Source organism: Manis javanica, chromosome 3 (genome assembly GCF_040802235.1).
Source record: "Manis javanica isolate MJ-LG chromosome 3, MJ_LKY, whole genome shotgun sequence".
In the NCBI taxonomy this organism is placed as follows: domain Eukaryota; kingdom Metazoa; phylum Chordata; class Mammalia; order Pholidota; family Manidae; genus Manis; species Manis javanica.
In genome coordinates this window covers 8197455-8207404 of record NC_133158.1, presented here as the reverse complement: position 1 = coordinate 8207404, position 9950 = coordinate 8197455, and positions in this window count along the sequence as shown.

Genomic DNA, 9950 nt, shown 5'->3' with positions numbered 1-9950 from the left:
GACTAGGTCCACCCGGATAATCCAGGGTAATCTCACCATCTCAAAACCCATAACCTTACTCACTTCTACCTTTCGCTGTGTAACATAACACATTCCTGGGTCCTGAGGACGAGGGAGGGAACATCTTGGCAGGGGGAGAGAGACACTGTTAGGCCAGCAGAGACGGGCAGAGCTCACCCAGGTCGGGCCAACGCTGAGGACGGGAGGAAGAGCTGAAGGCTGACCACCTCCTCGCTTCCTTTCCCTTCCTTTCCCACCTTCTTCCTGGCACATCCCTTCTCTTCTTTGAAAGCAAAACTTGCCTACTCACCACATCTCCATTCTTAAAAGGACGGCCTGGCTGCAGGTCCCTGCTTCTCGGGCCCGGAGTCCAGCCTGTGTCCCCGCAGCTTCCTCTGGGTGAAGCCTTCCGCTCAGCACCCACCCAAGCACCGGTTTACACGAGAACCACCTCAGGGCGCACGTTCCGCTTTGGAGCCTGGTTCTGATGAGCCGCTGATGGCAACCAAGTTCACCTGGCGTTCCGTGAGCCGGGAGCATCTGCCGGCCATCTCACAGGGGGAAGACTCAGGGCAACTGCCACGCAAATGGCCCAGAGAGGCTGCAGCCCTGGCAGAAAACCCTCAGGCCCGACCGTCTCCAGACCCCCTATTTCTTTCTTCTGCAAGAGACTCCTTTCTTCACAGCAGCCGCACCTGCTGTTTCCAGCTCCGCCGAGGCCTGAGGACAGCTGAGCGTGGAGCACTGGGTCGAGATGTCCTGACACAATACAGTCGAAGCAAGCGCTTCCTTGGAGGGGCAGAAGGTGTGTGACCTTGGGCAATGTCCGAGTCCAGGCCTGCTTTCCTCCTCTGTCAGATGCGGGTAATGATAGTAATTACCCCAGAAGGCTGTCACAAGGCACCTGCGAGATGCTGCCTGTAAACACAGAGCACATCGTTACGTGCTCAGTAAAGATGAACGGCTGTGTTCTCACTGGTATTCGTCATTATTCAGTGTTACCCCCAACCTGTCCTGAGACCTGGGCAAGTGACTTGGCCCCCTAATACTGGCTCACCTGTGCCTGCAGAAAGAAGAAGACCGTACCCATTTCAGGAGGTACGATAGGAAAATCATCAAGGCACTCACTCGCCGTAGAGGTCTGCCTCATTGCCAAAACCTGGGGAGACACAGCAGGAGAGATTCTAAAACTGGGGGAATTATATAGGTACTACGTGTATGGCACTAGGTTTTTTAGACCAAAGATCAGCAAACTTTTTCTTATAAAGGACCAAATAGTAAACATTCTCGGTTTTGCAGGACATACAGTCTTTGAACTCCGCAGTCGCAGCATGAAAGCGGTCATAGACGATGCATGAGGAAGGCGGGTGGCTGTGTTCCCATAAAACGTTACTTACACAGGCAGGCCTCAGGCAGGATTTGGTCCATGTGCCAGAGTTTGCTGACCCCTGTTTTAGGCCAACATCTGGAAGGTTCAGACTTAGTTCTAGTCTAGTGATAGAATCCTTGTTCTGCCCTTTATTTTATTGTCTTTTACCAGATATCTGTGAATTTACTGTCTTTAAAAGCATATTTCGATGAATGTTTATATCCAGGGGCATGGATATAAAATTTGAATTGAAATTCATGAAAATGCTTAGGACACATTCTGAAAGCCACCAAAGAAGGTGATAGTAAAGGACCAGCTGTTTTGTTTAATAAATGGTTTCCTTTGGAAGTTTTTGTAAGTTAGAGAGTTCATGATTTTATAAGGCTTATGATTTTAGACACGTTGCTTAATTTTTCTGACCTGCAGTTTTGTCCTCAGTTATATTCAAGCCTAAAGTGGTATCTGTTCCATGAGGATTAAAAGAGGTCGGCATATATGTGGATAAAATGAGAGTTCCTGTGGCCAGGATTCTCACTTGGCCGTGGTTGACTAGCTCACTGCACACCTGTGGGCAATACATGGCTGTTGACTCTATAAAAAGAGCTCCGCCCAGTGCTTTGGGCAATGCGGTGGTCAGGCTGCAAGGCTGCAGGGGAGCAGAGCAGAGGCCGGAGTGGTGGTAGCGCCGAGGACAGAGGCCCAGAGGATGGCTGTGTGGGACGACTGTGTGGACAGAGGGGCTCAGAGGACAGCTGTGAGCACAGAGGGGCCCAGAGGCAGAGACTGGCTAGCTGCCTGCAGACTCACTCTGAGTGAACGGGATTTTAGTGACTGAACTGCCACCTGGAAATAAAGTGGGGTATAACCCTTTCACCCCAAGAACGTTTTGCTGTCATATTCTTTGGTCACATTGAATCCATAGCTAACTTGCCTGGGGTTGAAACCCATTGGCAAGACAACATAACATAAAGTAAGTAACATGTGGCCACTGCCTGGGGGGTAGAAAACACTGGAAATCATCACCATCTTCCTAAACTGTCATCTTCCATCAGGACAGTTTCTCGTTTCTAATAAAAATAATAAGTCCACATCTCCAGAGAGAAACCTGTCTGAGTACGCTGCCTAGGTTTATTCTGAATGGGAGAGTAGATCTGGGGGCTTCAGCACTTTGAAAAATAGTCTCAAGGTTAAAGGGATTCAGCAAACCCCAGCTCACAGCTTATGAATTGGGGGCCACTAGGTCCACCAGTTGTGCTAGGTTTAACTAACATAATATCTAACTTTTAAAAATTGAAATGTATGTGAGCCGCAGGTAACCACAAATCACTGTTACCTTAACAGAAGGTAGCTACACACTGTTATCACTCTAGCCCTAAAGGCATCTGAGTGTCTGACCTCTGGTCTAAATTTTTGATGCTAGGTTTTATCATTATAACCCCGGCTTCCATGTCATGATCTCATTGCCATCAATGTATCTGGAAGAAGAGTCCCTACCTTTTCAAAAACATATGGCCTGTTCCCAGAACTAATGTTGTCCAAGGCTGCCAACAAATGATGGAATGAGACAGGTTGACTGCAAAATGAGATGTTTGCTTCCTTCCTTGATTGTAGCTGCCAGACCTCACATCATGAAAACTATTTGAGGCCCTGCCTACTCACATAGGAAGTGTTCCTTTAGAAGTATTCACTCATTTTGAGAATACTGCTAACATTCAGTACTGGGGGGCCAGGAGTCTTTGAGAACATGCAGGAGATGACTGGACGAAAGAGTCCTCAGTTGGCTTAGGCAGACGTGAGGTTTCCTCTTCCAGGATCAAGGTCAGAAGAAGAGTCAAAGGGCAGAGGCCAGGCCGGCTGGGTCCTGGATGGATGCCCCTATTGTGTGACTTTTCTGTGCATTGCTCCTCAGAGGGCATTAAGGTTGAGCAGACACAGTGCAGCCCTTCAGGGCCGCCAGCACAGAAATCAGGCTGAGGCCATTGCTGATACGTCTTCAAGATCTTCTGGTGGCCTTACTTGGCTCTGGACTTTAAGCTGCTGAGTGCTTAAGAGGCATCAGTGTCCTGGAAATTACAGAGGAAGCGTTTGATGAACTCACGCCACTCAAACTGCAGAGAATAGTAACACTGGCAGTAATATATTCTTAATATAAGCAAGGACTAGTGAGTGATATTTTTAAAATGTAAATCAGATCAGACCTTATTTCCTGCTCTGAAACCTCCAATGTTTTCCCATTCTCCCGAGGTAGAACCACACTCTCCATGAGGCCTGCAAGACCCGCAGGATCTGGCTGGCCCTTCACTGCCCACCTCTCCAGTCTCACCATTTTTTTAATAACAGTCTTATTGAGATATAATTTATATACCATCTAATTCATCTATTTAAAGTATACAGCTCACTGCTTTGCAATATGTTCACAGTGATGCAACCATTACCACAATTTTAGAAATTTCCATTACACCAAAACATATTCCCATCCCTGTCAGCAGTCACCCCTGATAACCACTGCTCTTTCTGTCTCTCTAGATTTGTCTATTGTGGACACTTCATATAAGTGGACAGTGTGTGGTCTTGTGTGACTGTTTTCTTTCATTTAGTGTAGTGTTTCCGAGGCTTATCTGTGTTGTAGTTAAGTATACACACTGCATTCCTTTTCATGGCTGAATAATATTCCATTGTGGAGACACACCCTGTTCTGTTTATCATTCATCAGTTGATGACATTAGGCAGTTCTCCCTTGGTGTTGTGAATAATGCTGCTGCAAACATCTGTGAGTAAGTTTTTCTGTGGACCCTCTCTTGGAGATGCCCCTCACAGTGACATTGCTAGGTCATATGGTGATTCAATGTTTAACCTTTTCATCACTTGGTGGAAATTTTCAGCCATTATTTCCTCACATATTCTTCCTGTTCCTTTTTCTCTTCTTTTCCTCTGGGACTTGAATAATGTACTTGCATGCATAGAAATAAACCTAGATTTCATCAAAATTAAAATTTTTGTGCTCAAACGGTACCATCAAGAAAGTGATACGGACTGTTTAACAAGGTGGCTGCACCATTTTATATTCCCACGAGCAGTGTAAGGGTTCTGACTTCTCCACATCCTCACCTACAGCAGCTACTTACTACCTGTCCTTTGGGCTAAGCCCATACTGGATGGAGCTCCCTTCTTATGCCTGCCTACTCTCTTGGACAAACTCTCAAGGTTCCTTCCGTGGAGTTGAGGTTGGAGACAGTGGTCTGCTTCTCTCGGAGTGACACCCCTGCTTTATGAGCAGGGTGCTGGCCTGGGACAACACTCTGATCTTGCTGGCTTGTCTCTCCGAGTGTGGAACTTCTGCACGATGACCAAACAGGGTGAAGCTAACTGGGCCCTACTATTCTCAGCCTGTCACACCTGGGATAGCACCTCTACCTGGTGTATGGGGGCTAAGGAAGGGAGCCCCAACATTTGGGCAACACACACCTGGAATTTAGCATCTGTAGCATGGAGCTCTGGAGGAAAGGAGGGAGCAAATGGGTCCTGACTCGAGTGCCAGAGACTCACAGCTCTCACCAAGTTTTAACAGACTTTTCTTGAATATGTATTTCTTTATTTCCTGCATGCCTCGGGACAATTTTCAGAGTGTTTTAATAGCTGGGTTCTGTTTTTTACAATCATTTTCTCCAGCTTTGGTTGTTTTTCTGGAGAGAGGATTTAGGGGCTTCTCACACCCCTATTCTTGAAGCTATTATCCCCTCCCCACATCCACGTTGGGCCTCTCTGCTCCTCCTCTGCTCTGCTCCTGGCTGAGGAACACACATGCCAAGCTTGTACCACCACAGGGTCTTTGCACTTCCTGTTCCCTCAGCCTGGAGAGTTCCCCCTTTAAGAAGACACTGCTGGGTCCCTATCAAACTATTGTTCCCACCTTGATCCTTGCAGGCCGAGTGCCTTCCCCTCATGACTCAGGGGAAATCCTTACCATTCTTGAGCAGGAGACAGAAAACAACAGCCCATGGGCCAAATGTGGCATACCTCCTGTTTTTGCACAGCCCACAAGCTAAGAATGGTTTTCACATTTTAAAATAATTGAGAAGAAGAAGAACTTATTACACATGAAATTTACATAAACTGCAAATTTTAGTGACTATAAAGAAAATTTTATTGGAACACAGTTATGCCCATTCATTTACTTTTTGTCTGCGGCTGCTTTCATTCTACAATAGCAAAATTGAATGGTACACACTACAAATCACAGCAACAAGGTTACAATCTGAAAGCACTTTCAGGCCCCAAGAATCACCTATTTGGTGAAGACATTTTCAAAGATGAAATACATAAAATCTCATTACAGATCAGCAATAACAGATGACCATTTGCAATCTGTTTGATGATACCCTAACCCCCAATTAAAGGAAAATGTTAACACCAAAAAGAAATCCATAGTAGACCGGTATTTTAAAAATATATCTAATTATTAAAATACTTTGAATTTCATCAATCCATAAAAGCTTTGTGGTAATTTGTTTCTCTCATTTTATAAATACCTACCCAGGACCCTCAGTTTCACCTCTTGACCCACAAGCCAAAACTGTTCCCTACATAACTCTTTAGGGAAAAAGTTCACCAATCATGGTGATTCTGTTCCTTTGCTGGTGAGTGATTTGAAGGGTGTTTGGCCTCATTCTGGCCAATGAGACGCAAGAGCAAACATGCTGGTGTTTGTCTTTGGAAATGTTATCTCCTTCCTCTGGACATTTCAGATGTGATGTTGGGAAGTGCAGCAGCCAGGAGGGGGGCCAGTCTGACGGCCGTGGGACACCCTGGGGGTGGAGGAGCTTGCATCCTTGCATTATGGGTAAGCCCCGAGATAGCCAACCCTAGAACCTTCTGACCTTGGGACTTTTTGTGATGCGAGACAGTAAGTGTTCTCATTATTTAAACTATTCAAATCAGAGTGTTCTGTGTTTGCTGTCCAAAGAGTCCTAACTGATAGCACCTGACAGCATCTCATGGCTCCTTCTCATCATATAGGGCTCAAGACAAAGGTCCCCTTCTCAGAAAGGCCTTTCCCAGCCTCTAGAGAAGCAGCCTGTGACTCCCTCCACCCATAGCCACTACCACTGTCTGTAATTATCTTGCCAGGTGGATTCCCCTGACTCAGATGCAAGTTCTCTGAGATCAAGGGCATTATGTCATTCACCACCGTTGCTCTAGGGCTTAGAACGGAGTCTGATGCCAAGTGAGTGCTCAGTAAATATTTGGGGAATGAATAAAAAAATTAATCATATTTTAACTGATATTTAGTGGCATTATTAGTACTAATATTGATGAAAATGCTAAATATTAATATTTACCACTAATAAATATGTATATTGTTTATTATCCAAGCTAACACTGTCATTAAGTGTTTCGCATATGCCGTACTCAGAACCAGAGCTTATCTCACGTCCCTCAGTTAATCTTTGTAGCAGTGTTATGAGGTAGGTGCTACTGTCCCCACATTACAGAAGATTCTCGATGCCCATTTCCTCTATTACAGTCTATATTAACACAAGCAAGGGCAATAAAATGATAATAGCAATATATAGTTTTAAAAACCAGCAAACTTAAGGTGGACTCATTGTTCTGCCTCTGAGGCCTCTTTAGTGGGAAACTACACTGAACTGGTATGGTTTTGTCACAGTCCTCATCCTCACCTCCTTGCAGGAGGAAATTCCAGCAGAGGCAGGAAGCTCACTCACCAGGGGCACATTTCAGACCCAGTTTACCAGAGCAAGTAATGATGGCCACCGCATCCCACTGGAGGAGAGTCTATGGTGACACAAGGTTAATTGCCCAGTTCCCCTGGGGACGCTAGAGTTACGCAGAGAGGCTGCAGCAAGTCCTCTGATAACATCTCTGAGAGCAGGCCAATTGCCATCTCCCCCAGGTCAGCTGCTGGGGTGCTGGTTGACCCAGTTTTTTTCCCTAAAAAAAGTTACATCTTGGTTTCTGGGTGTTCTCTGCTTTAAGTCTAATAATTTTCTAGGATACCATCTCCTCATGCCAAATTCCTGAAGGCAGTCCAGAAAGCACATGTGTGTAAGAATGAATGAACATTCCCCTAGGCCAGTAGTCTCGGTAAGTCTAACAACTATTTCACAGCAACAACACTCATTTCCATCTCTTTGTACTTAACGGTAAATCTTGAAGGGTGTGCTTGGGATGATCTAACCTAACCCCGTGGGCTCTGAAGCATCGCATCCCCAAAATTCCCTAGAACACTTCAAGAGATGAGGAAGAGGCCACATACTTTAGTCCAGCACCGTCCCGTAGAACTTCCGGTGGTGATGGAAATGTTCTGTATTTGCTCTGAACAACACAATAATAGCCAGTAGCCATATGTAACTATGAGCCATTGAAAAGTGGCTAGTGTGTCTTAAGAGGTAAATTTTAAATTTAATTTAATTGTATACAGCTACACGTAGTGGCCAGCTGTTGTCTAGAGCATCTGGGGACACCGATACATTATGACAGGGTCGCTTCTCTTTCATAGCTGCCTTCCAGGGTGTGAAGAAGCAACGACACACTTAGTAACCTTCCTCAGCAACGTCTGGAAATCAGCCAGCAGTTATGAATGATGATGGGAGTAACGATACAATCTACATGGAGCTTCAACACAAGCTTGCTTTAATCCTATGAGTCAGGTCCTTTCCCGTTTTAGAGCAGAGAAGAATGGGCAGTGTAACTGTTTGACCAAAGTCACAGAGATTTTTTTGGCTTCCAGTCCTGGGTGTGCCCTGCATGCCCACTGCTTGGTTGTTTTCCACTTTCACAAATGCTCTATGGGCAAAATTGTCCCAGGTAATGATCAGACAGCTGCAGCCTGATCAGAGAGCTGGGAACATGGGAGGGGGGTCAGCTGCAGGGGCGCTGCTGGCAGGGAGGAGAGGCAACGCAAGAAGGAAGCAGGGGTGCGGGGCACGGGGCACTCACGCGGGTCCTGGAGGACACGACCCCGCCGCCCCCGAGTGCGTGCCGGGCAGGCCTTGAGCCCCGTCAGCGACCCTGTGAGGGCCGTACCCCACGAGGAGAGGGGGGCTCTGAGGTTTACAGAACGTGCTAAGACTGGGTCAACCCTCCAGGTAGGAGGGACGAGATTCCTCGGCTGCCAGCACTCCAGATGGCCCCTTCCCAAGTTCACAGCCAAAGCCAGAGACCAGAAGCGGGCAGCAGGGGGAGACAGGAGCAGTTCTGGTCTCACCAGGAAGACCAGAGAAAAGGCCGGGGTGCTCTGTGATCCCCTCACAGGCCCTCCACTTGCAGGCGGAGGCTCAGTTTCCCGGTTCTTACGAATGTTCCGGGACAGGCAGTCCCAGGACTGCGGCAAGCGTGGCGGAGGGGCGAGCCCAGCTGGGAGTGACCGACGGACGCCTCAACACGGCTCTCCTGGGGATGGCATGGCAGCGGGAGGGGGGGCCTGGTTCTTTCCTCACTGAAGACCTAGGACCACAGGGGCCCCAGAACAGGAGGATGATACACCTGGCCTGCGTGCCCCCTGCCCTGAGGGGACTGATTCTAAGCCAGAGGCCTGAATGTGCTGCTGGGGTCAAGGCTTAGAAGGAGAGAAGGGAAGGGAAGGGGGGATGGTAGGGAGGAGCAGATGAGGAAGGAAGAAACAGGGCGGCAGCTTCCACCACAGGGGCCTCACAGGGCCCCGTGGCCCCAACAAGCAATCCCGGTGCTCTCGGCAGGAGCCCTCAGACATGGCGCTGAGAACCCCCACCTTTGGGTTCAGTTCTGGCAGCACTCCCACCCCCACTCTGGCTCCAGCTGTACCGATTAGACCCAGTTCTTTGTATGCTTCAAGTGTCTGTCCAAACGCCGCTGCCTCTAAGGAACCCCCCCAGTCCTCGGGCTTGTACTTAACACTCCTCCTGCTCCCCTCTTAGCTATTTCCTCCCCACCTGTTCACCTGTCTGTTCCCTCCTGTGGATGAACGGTAGGGACTTCAACCGACCGACGGCGCCTTCCAGTGTCTGGCACGTAGTAACAACAGGACGACAATGAACTCAGAAAAATTAACATTCCCTGAGCAGTTACTTTGTGTCAGACATGGCCCTAAACACTTGATATGTATTAATTAATTTCATTTTTACAACAACCCTACAAAGTACTATTATTATTTTCATCTTACAGAGGAGAACAGGGAAGCATAGAGAAGTCAATAAACTTGCTTAAGGCAACACAGCTAGCTGGCAGAAAGTACAAGTGGAACCGAGGCAGTTTGATTTTAAACCGTTACCATTAGCCACTTCTCCAACTTCTCAATATGCTGTCGGTGTTCACACATGTTAACCACCTCATTTACTTACTGTTTTCTTTGTAATGCACTCCTGTTAAATCTACTGTGATAGGAGGCCTCCTGTAGCAGAAAAAAATGCTCGTACTCTGTAACCCATAGGTGCTTAGCAAATACTCCCAGTTATTAGAGATAACAGCAAGCAATCTAATTTGCATAATATGCTATATTAATTGCTCTACATAACAATTTTTATTCTGTCATGTGTGCTTTGCCTACTGGCCTTCAGTGAACCATATATTCAGATACAAGAAT